This window comes from Heterodontus francisci, chromosome 28, assembly GCF_036365525.1.
Source record: "Heterodontus francisci isolate sHetFra1 chromosome 28, sHetFra1.hap1, whole genome shotgun sequence".
Classification (NCBI taxonomy): Eukaryota; Metazoa; Chordata; class Chondrichthyes; order Heterodontiformes; family Heterodontidae; genus Heterodontus; species Heterodontus francisci.
Genome location: NC_090398.1, coordinates 18,533,275 through 18,547,933, shown reverse-complemented (window position 1 = coordinate 18,547,933; position 14,659 = coordinate 18,533,275). Strand labels below are relative to the sequence as shown.

Below are 14,659 nucleotides of genomic sequence, written 5' to 3'. Positions count from 1 at the left end.
TTACACACTGTCTGATCACACTGGGTCCATCCTCCCCGGGTTATTCACTGTCTGATCACACTGGGTCCATCCTCCCCGGGTTATTCACTGTCTGATCAGACTGGGTCCATCCTCCCCGGGTTATTCACTGTCTGATCACACTGGGTCCATCCTCCCCGGGTTATTCACTGTCTGATCAGACTGGGTCCATCCTCCCCGGGTTATTCACTGTCTGATCACAGTGGGTCCATCCTCCCCGGGTTATTCACTGTCTGATCACACTGGGTCCATCCTCCCCGGGTTATTCACTGTCTGATCACACTGGGTCCATCCTCCCCGGGTTATTCACTGTCTGATCACACTGGGTCCATCCTCCCCGGGTTATTCACTGTCTGATCACACTGGGTCCATCCTCCCCGGGTTACACACTGTCTGATCACACTGGGTCCATCCTCCCCGGGTTATTCACTGTCTGATCACACTGGGTCCATCCTCCCCGGGTTATTCACTGTCTGATCACACTGGGTCCATCCTCCCCGGGTTATTCACTGTCTGATCACACTGGGTCCATCCTCCCCGGGTTATTCACTGTCTGATCACACTGGGTCCATCCTCCCCGGGTTATTCACTGTCTGATCACACTGGGTCCATCCACCCCGGGTTATTCACTGTCTGATCACACTTGGTCCATCCACCCCGGGTTATTCACTGTCTGATCAGACTGGGTCCATGCTCCCCGGGTTATTCACTGTCTGATCACACTGTGTCCATCCTCCCCGGGTTATTCACTGTCTGATCACACTGGGTCCATCCTCCCCGGGTTATTCACTGCTAGATCACACTGGGTCCATCCTCCCCGGGTTATTCACTGTCTGATCACACTGGGTCCATCCTCCCCGGGTTATTCACTGTCTGATCACACTGGGTCCATCCTCCCCGGGTTATTCACTGTCTCATCACACTGGGTCCATCCTCCCCGGGTTATTCACTGTCTGATCACCCTGGGTCCATCCTCCCCGGGTTATTCACTGTCTGATCACACTGGGTGCATGCTCCCCGGGTTATTCACTGTCTGATCACACTGGGTCCATCCTCCCCGGGTTATTCACTGTCTGATCACACTGGGTCCATCCTCCCCGGGTTATTCACTGTCTGATCACACTGGGTCCATCCTCCCCGGGTTATTCACTGTCTGATCACACTGGGTCCATCCTCCCCGGGTTATTCACTGTCTCATCACACTGGGTCCATCCTCCCCGGGTTATTCACTGTCTGATCACACTGGGTCCATCCTCCCCGGATTATTCACTGTCTGATCACAGTGGGTGTATGCTCCCCGGGTTATTCACTGTCTGATCACACTGGGTCCATCCTCCCCGGGTTATTCACTGTCTGATCACACTGGGTCCATCCTCCCCGGGTTATTCACTGTCTGATCACACTGGGTCCATCCTCCCCGGGTTATTCACTGTCTGATCACACTGGGTCCATCCTCCCCGGGTTATTCACTGTCTGATCACACTGGGTCCATCCTCCCCGGGTTATTCACTGTCTGATCACACTGGGTCCATCCTCCCCGGGTTATTCACTGTCTGATCACACTGGGTGCATGCTCCCCGGGTTATTCACTGTCTGATCACACTGGGTCCATCCTCCCCGGGTTACACACTGTCTGATCTCACTGGGTCCATCCTCCCCCGGGTTATTCACTGTCTGATCTCACTGGGTCCATCCTCCCCGGGTTATTCACTGTCTGATCACACTGGGTCCATCCTCCCCGGGTTATTCACTGTCTGATCACACTGGGTCCATCCTCCCCGGGTTATTCACTGTCTGATCACACTGGGTCCATCCACCCCGGGTTATTCACTGTCTGATCACACTGGGTCCATCCTCCCCGGGTTATTCACTGTCTGATCACATTGGGTCCATCCACCCCGGGTTATTCACTGTCTGATCTCACTGGGTCCATCCTCCCCGGGTTATTCACTGTCTGATCACACTGGGTCCATCCTCCCCGGGTTATTCACTGTCTGATCACACTGGGTCCATCCTCCCCGGGTTACACACTGTCTGATCTCACTGGGTCCATCCTCCCCGGGTTATTCACTGTCTGATCACACTGGGTCCATCCTCCCCGGGTTATTCACTGTCTGATCACACTGGGTCCATCCTCCCCGGGTTATTCACTGTCTGATCACACTGGGTCCATCCACCCCGGGTTATTCACTGTCTGATCATACTGTGTCCATCCTCCCCGGGTTATTCACTGTCTGATCACACTGGGTCCATCCTCCCCGGGTTATTCACTGTCTGATCACACTGGGTCCATCCTCCCCGGGTTATTCACTGTCTGATCACACTGGGTCCATCCTCCCCGGGTTATTCACTGTCTGATCAGACTGGGTCCATCCTCCCCGGGTTATTCACTGTCTGATCACAGTGGGTCCATCCTCCCCGGGTTATTCACTGTCTGATCACACTGGGTCCATCCTCCCCGGGTTATTCACTGTCTGATCACACTGGGTCCATCCTCCCCGGGTTATTCACTGTCTGATCACACTGGGTCCATCCTCCCCGGGTTATTCACTGTCTGATCACACTGGGTCCATCCTCCCCGGGTTACACACTGTCTGATCACACTGGGTCCATCCTCCCCGGGTTATTCACTGTCTGATCACACTGGGTCCATCCTCCCCGGGTTATTCACTGTCTGATCACACTGGGTCCATCCTCCCCGGGTTATTCACTGTCTGATCACACTGGGTCCATCCTCCCCGGGTTATTCACTGTCTGATCACACTGGGTCCATCCTCCCCGGGTTATTCACTGTCTGATCACACTGGGTCCATCCACCCCGGGTTATTCACTGTCTGATCACACTGGGTCCATCCACCCCGGGTTATTCACTGTCTGATCACACTGGGTCCATCCTCCCCGGGTTATTCACTGCTAGATCACACTGGGTCCATCCTCCCCGGGTTATTCACTGTCTGATCACACTGGGTCCATCCTCCCCGGGTTATTCACTGTCTGATCACACTGGGTCCATCCTCCCCGGGTTATTCACTGTCTGATCACACTGGGTCCATCCTCCCCGGGTTATTCACTGTCTGATCACACTGGGTCCATCCTCCCCGGGTTATTCACTGTCTGATCACACTGGGTGCATGCTCCCCGGGTTATTCACTGTCTGATCACACTGGGTCCATCCTCCCCGGGTTATTCACTGTCTGATCACACTGGGTCCATCCTCCCCGGGTTATTCACTGTCTGATCACACTGGGTCCATCCTCCCCGGGTTATTCACTGTCTGATCACACTGGGTCCATCCTCCCCGGGTTATTCACTGTCTCATCACACTGGGTCCATCCTCCCCGGGTTATTCACTGTCTGATCACACTGGGTCCATCCTCCCCGGATTATTCACTGTCTGATCACAGTGGGTGTATGCTCCCCGGGTTATTCACTGTCTGATCACACTGGGTCCATCCTCCCCGGGTTATTCACTGTCTGATCACACTGGGTCCATCCTCCCCGGGTTATTCACTGTCTGATCACACTGGGTCCATCCTCCCCGGGTTATTCACTGTCTGATCACACTGGGTCCATCCTCCCCGGGTTATTCACTGTCTGATCACACTGGGTCCATCCTCCCCGGGTTATTCACTGTCTGATCACACTGGGTCCATCCTCCCCGGGTTATTCACTGTCTGATCACACTGGGTGCATGCTCCCCGGGTTATTCACTGTCTGATCACACTGGGTCCATCCTCCCCGGGTTACACACTGTCTGATCTCACTGGGTCCATCCTCCCCCGGGTTATTCACTGTCTGATCTCACTGGGTCCATCCTCCCCGGGTTATTCACTGTCTGATCACACTGGGTCCATCCTCCCCGGGTTATTCACTGTCTGATCACACTGGGTCCATCCTCCCCGGGTTATTCACTGTCTGATCACACTGGGTCCATCCACCCCGGGTTATTCACTGTCTGATCACACTGGGTCCATCCTCCCCGGGTTATTCACTGTCTGATCACATTGGGTCCATCCACCCCGGGTTATTCACTGTCTGATCTCACTGGGTCCATCCTCCCCGGGTTATTCACTGTCTGATCACACTGGGTCCATCCTCCCCGGGTTATTCACTGTCTGATCACACTGGGTCCATCCTCCCCGGGTTACACACTGTCTGATCTCACTGGGTCCATCCTCCCCGGGTTATTCACTGTCTGATCACACTGGGTCCATCCTCCCCGGGTTATTCACTGTCTGATCACACTGGGTCCATCCTCCCCGGGTTATTCACTGTCTGATCACACTGGGTCCATCCACCCCGGGTTATTCACTGTTTGATCATACTGTGTCCATCCTCCCCGGGTTATTCACTGTCTGATCACACTGGGTCCATCCTCCCCGGGTTATTCACTGTCTGATCACACTGGGTCCATCCTCCCCGGGTTATTCACTGTCTGATCACACTGGGTCCATCCTCCCCGGGTTATTCACTGTCTGATCACACTGGATCCATCCTCCCCGGGTTATTCACTGTCTGATCACACTGGGTCCATCCTCCCCGGGTTATTCACTGTCTGATCACACTGGGTCCATCCTCCCCGGGTTATTCACTGTCTGATCTCACTGGGTCCATCCTCCCCGGGTTATTCACCGTCTGATCACACTGGGTCCATCCTCCCCGGGTTATTCACCGTCTGATCAGACTGGGTCCATCCTCCCCGGGTTATTCACTGTCTGATCACACTGGGTCCATCCTCCCCGGGTTATTCACTGTCTGATCAGACTGGGTCCATCCTCCCCGGGTTATTCACTGTCTGATCAGACTGGGTCCATCCTCCCCGGGTTATTCACTGTCTGATCACACTGGGTCCATCCTCCCCGGGTTATTCACTGTCTGATCACACTGGGTCCATCCTCCCCGGGTTACACACTGTCTGATCAGACTGGGTCCATCCTCCCCGGGTTATTCACTGTCTGATCACACTGGGTCCATCCTCCCCGGGTTATTCACTGTCTGATCACACTGGGTCCATCCTCCCCGGGTTATTCACTGTCTGATCTCACTGGGTCCATCCTCCCCGGGTTATTCACTGTCTGATCACACTGGGTCCATCCTCCCCGGGTTATTCACTGTCTGATCAGACTGGGTCCATCCTCCCCGGGTTATTCACTGTCTGATCACACTGGGTCCATCCTCCCCGGGTTATTCACTGTCTGATCACACTGGGTCCATCCTCCCCGGGTTATTCACTGTCTGATCACACTGGGTCCATCCTCCCCGGGTTATTCACTGTCTGATCAGACTGGGTCCATCCTCCCCGGGTTATTCACTGTCTGATCACACTGGGTCCATCCTCCCCGGGTTATTCACTGTCTGATCACACTGGGTCCATCCTCCCCGGGTTATTCACTGTCTGATCTCACTGGGTCCATCCTCCCCGGGTTATTCACTGTCTGATCTCACTGGGTCCATCCTCCCCGGGTTATTCACTGTCTGATCACACTGGGTCCATCCTCCCCGGGTTATTCACTGTCTGATCACACTGGGTCCATCCTCCCCGGGTTATTCACTGTCTGATCACACTGGATCCATCCTCCCCGGGTTATTCACTGTCTGATCTCACTGGGTCCATCCTCCCCGGGTTATTCACTGTCTGATCACACTGGGTCCATCCTCCCCGGGTTATTCACTGTCTGATCAGACTGGGTCCATCCTCCCCGGGTTATTCACTGTCTGATCACACTGGGTCCATCCTCCCCGGGTTATTCACTGTCTGATCAGACTGGGTCCATCCTCCCCGGGTTATTCACTGTCTGATCACACTGGGTCCATCCTCCCCGGGTTATTCACTGTCTGATCACACTGGGTCCATCCTCCCCGGGTTATTCACTGTCTGATCACACTGGGTCCATCCTCCCCGGGTTACACACTGTCTGATCAGACTGGGTCCATCCTCCCCGGGTTATTCACTGTCTGATCACACTGGGTCCATCCTCCCCGGGTTATTCACTGTCTGATCACACTGGGTCCATCCTCCCCAGGTTATTCACTGTCTGATCTCACTGGGTCCATCCTCCCCGGGTTATTCACTGTCTGATCACACTGGGTCCATCCTCCCCGGGTTATTCACTGTCTGATCAGACTGGGTCCATCCTCCCCGGGTTATTCACTGTCTGATCACACTGGGTCCATCCTCCCCGGGTTATTCACTGTCTCATCACACTGGGTCCATCCTCCCCGGGTTATTCACTGTCTGATCACACTGGGTCCATCCTCCCCGGGTTATTCACTGTCTGATCAGACTGGGTCCATCCTCCCCGGGTTATTCACTGTCTGATCACACTGGGTCCATCCTCCCCGGGTTACACACTGTCTGATCACAGTGGGTCCATCCTCCCCGGGTTATTCACTGTCTGATCACACTGGGTCCATCCTCCCCGGGTTATTCACTGTCTGATCACACTGGGTCCATCCTCCCCGGGTTATTCACTGTCTGATCACACTGGGTCCATCCTCCCCGGGTTATTCACTGTCTGATCACACTGGGTCCATCCTCCCCGGGTTATTCACTGTCTGATCTCACTGGGTCCATCCTCCCCGGGTTATTCACTGTCTGATCACACTGGGTCCATCCTCCCCGGGTTATTCACTGTCTGATCTCACTGGGTCCATCCTCCCCGGGTTATTCACTGTCTGATCTCACTGGGTCCATCCTCCCCGGGTTATTCACTGTCTGATCACACTGGGTCCATCCTCCCCGGGTTATTCACTGTCTGATCTCACTGGGTCCATCCTCCCCGGGTTATTCACTGTCTGATCACACTGGGTCCATCCTCCCCGGGTTATTCACTGTCTGATCTCACTGGGTCCATCCTCCCCGGGTTATTCACTGTCTGATCACACTGGGTCCATCCTCCCCGGGTTATTCACTGTCTGATCACACTGGGTCCATCCTCCCCGGGTTATTCACTGTCTGATCACACTGGGTCCATCCTCCCCGGGTTATTCACTGTCTGATCTCACTGGGTCCATCCTCCCCGGGTTATTCACTGTCTGATCACACTGGGTCCATCCTCCCCGGGTTATTCACTGTCTGATCTCACTGGGTCCATCCTCCCCGGGTTATTCACTGTCTGATCACACTGGGTCCATCCTCCCCGGGTTACACACTGTCTGATCACACTGGGTCCATCCTCCCCGGGTTATTCACTGTCTGATCAGACTGGGTCCATCCTCCCCGGGTTATTCACTGTCTGATCACACTGGGTCCATCCTCCCCGGGTTATTCACTGTCTGATCACACTGGGTCCATCCTCCCCGGGTTATTCACTGTCTGATCACACTGGGTCCATCCTCCCCGGGTTACACACTGTCTGATCACACTGGGTCCATCCTCCCCGGGTTATTCGCCATTTTCTCTCGGAACAAGAGATTAACTGATCGGGTTCCGGCCCTGTACTGACAGCATGTTTTCATGCTGTAACATTCTGTATTGATACTGTACGATGCCAGATGCTATTCCTGTTCCTCACCGTCACTCACACATTGATCCCGGTTCCTCTCTCTTCTCTCCGTCCTTCCCAAAAACCGGATTGTGGACATGCGCAGTCGGCAGGGTTGAGATTATCCACGTGACGTTCGCCGGAGGGCGGAGTGGGCGTGACTTTTGACAACAATGGTGGAGGGAGCTGTCAATCTGCTCGTCTCAGCCAGTAGGAGAAGCGAACGCTGTGGGAAATGTTAATGTATTCAGAAATCGGAGCGGATTGTGCTGGATCATGTGACAGTGTCTGGAGAAACAGAGTTGACGGTTCAGGACGGGGGCGGGGAGATGGTGATGTGGTGACAAGGTCAGGACATTGATAAATATGTGTCCTGTGGACACAGGGTTAAATCCCACCACGGCAATACATCATTCGTTTCAGTGATGACTCCATGAAACTATCATCAATTGTTGTAAAAACCCATTGTGAGAATAAGAAATACTGAAATGTTGTTTCTACAGCTTGTGGAAAGTTACCAAAAAGTCATTTGTGCACAACATAATGAAATCACTGAAAAAGAGAACAGATAAGGGTATGTAAGTGGAGACCTTGGGACAGTACATCACTTAAAAATTGTGCTTAGGCAGATAACAGAGAAACAGCAAGAGTTAGAACAAAGGATGTAGTGAATAACAAACTGCCCCACGAAGATAAAGGCTGACAGCTGCAAGTTAAAACACATAATGGAGAGCCAAATAAGGTAAAACAAAAACAAGAGTTAGGGGCTAGAAAGTTAGAGTAGGGGGAGAAGTAAACAGAGGAGGAGACTGCAGCAACCATAGGATAGGTTAGTGTCATAATACGTTATAACCAATAATGTAAAATAAAGGCGTGGAAAAATGGATTTGTATTGTATAAATATGAACTGAATATGTTGATCGGTGTGCCTGCTTGTTGGACACCCGATCTTGCAAGAACGTTAAATAAACTTACTTCTTCAGAGTTTGACTTGGTGTAAATTATTATTAAGTGGGCTACGTTTCTCACACCATTTGGTTTATTTATGTTCTTTGGTGATGGAAATCTGCCATCTTTACCAGACCTGGCCTACATGTGACTGCAGACCACAGCATGTGGTGGATTCCTAATTGCTGTTGGAAATGGCCTTGCAAGCCTCTCAGAGTTAGGGATGGGCAACAAATACTGGTCTTGCCAGTCGAAGTGAGAGGTTTAAAGCTCGTGCAAAGGCAGGATAAGGGAAGGAGGGAGGTCATGAGAAAAGGGAAAGACCCTCCGAAGGGCAGGAAACCTCTTGGGCTGTCTGCTCCAGAGAATGGTTTTGATATGTTATACAAGTGTACGTTATAAATACAACCTGAAATGGCAAAACTAGTGAGGCATCGCATTTACTGTGTTGAAAGAAACATCCGTATTGCACTTTATGAAATGCCAAATCTGAATTTTTTCATCATATTTTTACAGATTTCATGAGTAAAGGTTTTTTTGGAAAAAGAGTCCATGGGAAAGTGGTTGTTGCAGCCAGGAGAAAGTCTATATGAAGAAGGATGATGGGGGCAGGGGTGAGTCAATGGGAAAAGGGAAGATGGACAATGACACAGGGAAGGAAATTGAAGATGGTGGAGAGGAGATGTTAATAGGAGTCAACACCAACAGTTGGACAAAAACAAAGGAAGTAAAATAAACCTGGAGTGGAGGTTCTGTCTTGTTACTGTTAAAATGTGTGCTGGCTTCAGAGGATGTCGAGTCAAATTGTTCCTCGAGCTTAGGCTGAGTTTCATTGGAACAGGGCAGGTGGCCAAGGACAGAGTGGGAATGGAGACCAGAATTAAAAAGACAGGTGACTGGGAACTTGTGGTAATGTTCACCAGCAGAACGGAGGAGTGCACAAACTGAGCATCCGATCTGCGTTTAGTCTCCCCAGTGTAGAGACAATAGCATCGTGTGCAGCAAATACAGTTGCTAACCTGAAAGGAATACAAGTAAATTTCTATTTTATCTAGAAGGTGAGATTGGGGTCCTCGATGGTGATAAAGGAGGAGGTAAAAGGGCATCTCCTGATTTCCTTTCATTTACCCTATCCTTCTCGTACTTCTTAAAATCTGGTAGATTTAGTTAGAATGGAACCTTCTATGGAAGGTTTAATACACAGCAAGAGGCCACTTGCTCATTGTCTCTATGCTGGCTGATAAATGATCCACCTATTCTAATCCCACCTTGCAGATTACAGCACTGGAGGTGCATATCCAGACTTCTTTTGAATGAATTGAGGGATTCTGTCTCAACTATCCTTTCAGGCAGTGGGTTCCAGACCCCCACCACCCTCTCAGACATTTTTCTCATTGTCCCTCTTATTTTTCTCCCAACTACTTAAAATCTATGCTCCCTCGTCACTGACATAGTTCCCTGAAAGTGGCAACACAGGTAGACAGGGTGGCCGAGGCATTGAGTACAAGAGTTGGGATGTCATGTTACGGTTGTACATAACATTGGTTAGGCCACATTTGGAGTACTGTGTGCAGTTCTGGTCACCGTACTACAAGAAAAAAAAAGATGTGATTAAGCTAGAGAGGGTGCAGAAAAGATTCACAAGGATGTTGCCTGGTTTGGAGGGCTTGAGTTATAAAGAGAGATTGGATAGGCTGGGTCTGTTTTCCCTAGAGTGAAGGAGGCTGAGAGGGGACATGATAGAAGTATATAAAATTATGAGAGGCATAGATAGGGTAGATAGCCAGAGTCTGTTTCCCATGGTAGGGGTGACTAAAACTGGAGGGCATAGATTTAAGATGAGAGGGAGGATGTTTAAAGGGGATCAAAGGGGTACTTTTTTCACACAAAGAATAGTGGGTATCTGGAATGAGCTGCCAGAGGAGGTGGTGGAGGCAGGAACAGGAGCAACATTTAAGAGGCATCTGGACAGGTACTTGAATGAGCAAGGCATAGAGGGATATGGAATTAATGCAGGCAGATATAGATACGCATTATGGTCAGCATGGACGCGGTGGGCCGAAGGGCCTGTTTCTATGCTGTACGACTCTATGACCTCTCTGCTAAGGTGAACAGGCCCTTCACCTCCATTCTATCTCGGCCCCTCAAAATTATGTACAATTTCAATCAGATCTCCCCTCGGCCTTCTCTGTTCCAAGGAGAACAACCCCAGCCTCTCCAATTCTTTCCTCATAGCTGCATTTTTCCAGTCCTGGCAACATCCTTGTAAATCTCCTCTGTAACCTCTCTCGTGCAGTTACATCCTTTCTTTAATGAGGTGACCAAAACTGCACACAGTACTCAAATTGTGGCCTAACCAATGAGTTATACAGTTCCAGCATAACCTCCCCATTGTTATATTCTATACCTCAGTTAATAAAGGAAAGGATTCCATATGCCTTTTTAGCCACCTTATCGACCTATACTGCTACCTTCAGGGATCTGTGGACGTTCACTCCAAGGTCCCTCACTTCCTCTACACTTCTCAGTACTTTCCCATTAATCGTGTATTCCTTTGCCTTGTTTGACCTCCTCAAATGCATCACATCACACTTCTCCATGTTGAATTCCATTTTCCACTTTTCTGCCCATCTGATATCTTCCTGCAGCCTACAGTTATCCTCCTCGCTATCTGCCACACGGCCAATCTTTGTGTTGTTTGCAAACTTCGTCCAAATTGTTAAGATATACCACAAAATGCAGGGGACCCAGTACTGAGCCCTGCGGAACGCCACTGGAAACAGCCCTCCAGTCACAAAAACACCCATCAACAATTACCCTTTGTTTCCTGCCACTGAGCCAATTTTATATCCACCTTCCAGTGATTCCAATAATTTGCCCACTACTGAGGTTAGACTGACTGGCCTGTAATTATTCCATCTCCTGACCATCTTGCATCCATGTTTCAGTAATGACGACCATGTCATACCCTCCAAGTTGACTCTGTGCCTGTATTTCTATTTTTATATTTGTATTGAAGAACGTTTATTTTGGATTTTGACCCCCCACCACCACCACAACCTGTGCTTCTGATGGAAGATTTTAATCAAATATTTCTTATTTCTTTCCCCCCATTTAATTTTTTCACATTTTCTGTTTTCCCTTTACCTGGAGAGAGTAAATCAGAATCTGGGAACGCATGTCACCAAACAGGGAGAAAATCCAGCATCTTCAACAAGAATGAGAATGGACACAGGTAGGTTCACAAAATACTGTAACATATAATGTCTGTCCTGACAGAGGTCCCTATCTTTTAGAAGAACCTGCAGCTCACACAGGAAGAGGGAGCAGGGTAGTGAGTGATCATCCAGAGGGCAGTGCAGTCACAGGTGGAGAGATGCCCTGAATACTGGAAGTGTCCAATAGATACCTGGTATTGGGGTCTGTAAGGTGGATAGAGACAGTGACTCAGTGGAAGGTCTCCCTGAGAAACAGTGTGACACCAGGAAGCAGGAGGCCACCCCGAGTGGGGTGGGGGTGAGAGACAGGTGGGGCACAGGATTAGGAGAGTGATAGTGGTGGGAGATTCGATAGTCAGGGGAATAGACAGACTCTTCTACCGCCCTGAGCAGATCCCGAATGGTAAGTTACGACCCTGGTGCCAGAGGGAAGAACATCTTGGAGCAGTGGGACCATCTCTAGGAAGGAAAGGAGAGCAGAGAATATCCAGGGTTAGAACCAGTAACACAGATAGAAATAGGGTTATAGAGGGAATATTAAAATTTTGACTCTAGGCTGGTAAACAGGGCTTCAGGGTGGTGATTCTGGATTGTTTTGCACTGGCTGTTTAAGGAGGTAAATATAAGACAGGTCAAGGTGCAGTTGTAGGGCTGCAGCAGGACGGAAGAGTTCACATTCTTGGGGCACTAGAGTGGGTTCAGGGAGAAGGGAACGAATGGTGACAATCTGAACTGATCAACTTCAATTACATTACAGTAAAGCTGAATGGAGCAATGGGAAGGATATCAGCTGATGTGACAGGAGAGTGGGAAATATCCGGATCTGAGACTAGAGAGTGGAAAATGGGAAGGATATCAGCTGATGTGACAGGAGAGTGGGAAATATCCGGATCTGAGACTCGAGACTGGAAAATGGGAAGGATATCAGCTGATGTGACAGGAGAGTGGGAAATCCCCGGATCTGAGACCAGAGAGTGGAAAATGGGAAGGATATCAGTAAATGTGACAGGAGAGTGGGAAATATCCGGATCTGAGACTCGAGAGTGGAAAATGGGAAGGATATCAGCTGATGTGACAGGAGAGTGGGAAATATCTGGATCTGAGACCAGAGAGTGGAAAATGGGAAGGATATCAGCTGATGTGACAGGAGAGTGGGAAATATCCGGATCTGAGACTCGAGAGTGGAAAATGGGAAGGGTATCAGTTAGTGTGACAGGAGAGTGGGAAATATCCGGATCTGAGACTCGAGAGTGGAAAATGGGAAGGATATCAGCTGATGTGACAGGAGAGTGGGAAATATCCGGATCTGAGACTAGAGAGTGGAAAATGGGAAGGGTATCAGTTAATGTGACAGGAGAGTGGGAAATATCCGGATCTGAGACTAGAGAGTGGAAAATGGGAAGGGAATCGGCTGATGTGACAGGAGAGTGGGAAATATCCGGATCTGAGACCAGAGAGTGGAAAATGGGAAGGGTATCAGTTAATGTGACAGGAGAGTGGGAAATATCCGATCTGAGACTCGAGAGTGGAAAATGGGAAGGGTATCGGCTGATGTGACAGGAGAGTGGGAAATATCCGGATCTGAGACTCGAGAGTGGAAAATGGGAAGGATATCGGCTGATGTGACAGGAGAGTGGGAAATATACGGATCTGAGACTCGAGAGTGGAAAATGGGAAGGATATCAGCTGATGTGACAGGACAGTGGGAAATATCCGGATCTGAGACTCGAAAGTGGAAAATGGGAAGGATATCAGCTGATGTGACAGGAGAGTGGGAAATATCCAGATCTGAGACTCGAGAGTGGAAAATGGGAAGGATATCAGCTGATGCGACAGGTGAGTGGAAAATATCTGGATCTGAGACTCGAGAGTGGAAAATGGGAAGGACATCAGCTGATGCGACAGGAGAGTGGGAAATATCCGGATCTGAGACCAGAGAGTGGAAAATGGGAAGGATATCAGCTGCTGTGACTGGAGAGTGGGAAATATCCGGATCTGAGACCAGAGAGTGGAAAATGGGAAGGATATCAGTTAATGTGACAGGAGAGTGGGAAATACCTGGATCTGAGACGAGAGAGTGGAAAATGGGAAGGGGATCAGTTAATGTGACAGGAGAGTGGGAAATATCCGGATCTGAGACTAGAGAGTGGAAAATGGGAAGGGTATCAGTTAATGTGACAGGAGAGTGGGAAATCCCCGGATCTGAGACTCGAGAGTGGAAAATGGGAAGGATATCAGCTGATGTGACAGGAGAGTGGGAAATATCCAGATCTGAGACGAGAGAGTGGAAAATGGGAAGGGGATCAGTTAATGTGTCAGGAGAGTGGGAACTATCCGGATCTGAGACTCGATAGTGGAAAATGGGAAGGATATCAGCTGATGTGACAGGGGAGTGGGTAATATCCGGATCTGAGACTCGAGAGTGGAAAATGGGAAGGATATCAGCTGATGTGACAGGAGAGTGGGAAATATCCGGATCTGAGACTCGAGAGTGGAAAATGGGAAGGATATCAGCTGATGTAACAGGAGAGTGGGAAATATCCGGATCTGAGACTCGAGAGTGGAAAATGGGAAGGATATCAGCTGATGTGACAGGAGAGTGGGAAATATCCAGATCTGAGACCAGTGAGTGGAAAATGGGAAGGATATCAGCTGATGTGACAGGAGAGTGGGTAATATCCGGATCTGAGACTAGAGAGTGGAAAATGGGAAGGATATCAGCTGATGGGACTGGGGAGTGGGAAATGTCCAGATCTGAGACCAGAGAGTGGAAAATGGGAAGGGTATCAGTTAATGTGACAGGAGAGTGGGAAATATCCGGATCTGAGACTCGAGAGTGGAAAATGGGAAGGATATCAGCTGATGTGACAGGAGAGTGGGAAATATCCGGATCTGAGACTCAAGAGTGGAAAATGGGAAGGATATCAGCTAATGTGTCAGGAGAGTGGGAACTATCCGGATCTGAGACTAGAGAGTGGAAAATGGGAAGGA

At 50.2% G+C, this 14,659-nt stretch overlaps 1 protein-coding gene across 3 annotated transcripts in view; it reads right to left on the bottom strand.

Moving 5' to 3' along the window:
• LOC137385111 (NACHT, LRR and PYD domains-containing protein 3-like) overlaps positions 1–7,629 on the bottom strand; it is a 168,436-nt gene extending 160,807 nt beyond the window's left edge. For 2 of the 3 annotated variants that reach the window (XM_068059891.1, XM_068059893.1), the window contains exon 1: positions 7,533–7,617. The gene's annotated coding sequence lies outside the window, so the exon portion shown is untranslated. Of the gene's footprint in view, positions 1–7,532 lie in introns of all 3 variants that reach the window. The other variant, XM_068059892.1, reaches the window with a different exon arrangement.
• Positions 7,630–14,659: the final 7,030 nt, after the last annotated feature.